This window comes from Lissotriton helveticus, chromosome 2_2 (genome assembly GCF_964261635.1).
Source record: "Lissotriton helveticus chromosome 2_2, aLisHel1.1, whole genome shotgun sequence".
NCBI classification, from domain to species: domain Eukaryota; kingdom Metazoa; phylum Chordata; class Amphibia; order Caudata; family Salamandridae; genus Lissotriton; species Lissotriton helveticus.
In genome coordinates, this window is record NC_136060.1 from 283,650,727 (window position 1) to 283,652,303 (window position 1,577).

The following is a 1,577-nucleotide window of genomic DNA, read 5'->3' on the forward strand; positions in this document are numbered from 1 at the left end:
ATAGTTCAGGGAAGGCACGCTGGGAAAGGGAGTTGGGTCGGGTGCTCAGCCACAAAGAATGGTAGGGTATTTATTACAGGGCCCGGCATTCCACATACCATATGGGTCTTACAGACACCCTTACTAAAGTCGCAACATACTGGTACTACACGCCGGAGAGACTACATGAGATCGATAATTCTAGGGAGGCGACATGTTGGCGAGGGTGCGGAGAGACAGGCACACTAGTCCACCTGCTCTGGGATTGTGTGCAGCTTCAGGGGTACTGGAAACAGGTCCTGGACGTGGTGATGTACATTTCGACACAGAGGACCCCCGGCCACAGGGGTCCCTGCAGACCCAAGGGCCTTTGTCCTCAAGGTGATGATGTGACGAGGCCGGGGGACATTGAAACCTCTCATCTCGCGCGATCTGCTGCGTGGCCGGGGCCCTTGGAAGGCGCAGTGACGTTCGACTGATGACCAGACACCAAAGATGCTGACCAGAAAGATTAAGCTCTGGGACATTAACGCCCACATCACATGTTGCCTGTGCAATGGATATCTCATCGATGCCACAACTGTAACCGAGTGCTTGCACACGTTTTGCAGAAGTTGCCTCGTAAAGTATCTAGAGGAGAACAACACGTGTCCAACCTGTCGAATTGTTATTCATCAGAGTCACTCACTGCAGTATATTAGTCATGACATAATAATGCAAGATATTGTTTACAAACTTGTACCAGGCCTGCAGGAAGCTGAAATGCGGAAGCAGAGAGAGTTCTACCGGAAGCTTGGCATGGAAGTGCCCGGAGACATCAAAGGGGAGGCATGCACTGCAAAACTGTACGTAGAGACGCATCGAAATGGTGAAACAAAGCCAGAGGACAACACGCACAAGGAGACGATGGAATAAAAACAAGAGGAAGATCACGATTACCATCTGCTTAGAATGCAACAGCAGTAAATTAGGAGGTATGAAACGAAAATGGATTCGGTGCTCCGCCCAGGCAACAGTCTTACATTTAAAGAAGTTTATTGCCAAAAAAATTAACCTTTCGTCGTTTAATGAGCTGGACATATTATGCAATGAAGAAATTGTCTGCAAAGATCATACACTCAAATTTGTCGTTGTCACAAGATGCAGATTTAAGAAAGCACCCCTTCTACTGCATTACAGACCCAAAATGGACTTGCTGTAAGAACTTTCTTATCCTTATGGACAAGGTTTTTTGCAGAGACTATCATCCATCACTTCTTTAGTTCACCTTTTTTCTCCCACGTGACACAAACCAGCAGAATCATGCCAGTGGACTGTGGGGCTCTCACAGACGAAGGAACTGTGGCTTGCTTCAGAACTTGCTGAGACTATGTGAAAGCCAGTTTTCCGGACAGGAGAATATTTATACTTTTTGTACAAAAGAAATAACTCATCCCCCAACCAGACACTACCAGCACGAAGTTTACAGATGCGGAAGTTCTTCCCAGTTTGGAATTTGCGTAACGACAGCCATATCTTTGCTACAGGTACACCTGGACCGGTTGACCTCATGTAGCAAGCGGCGGTGTAAAATGTAAAGAATGCCTGTGACATAAGAT

At 47.1% G+C, this 1,577-nt stretch overlaps 1 pseudogene; it reads left to right on the forward strand.

Moving 5' to 3' along the window:
- The first annotated feature begins 435 nt into the window (after positions 1-435).
- On the forward strand, positions 436-1,180 carry LOC144821797 (polycomb group RING finger protein 3 pseudogene; annotated as a pseudogene).
- The last annotated feature ends 397 nt before the right edge of the window (positions 1,181-1,577 follow it).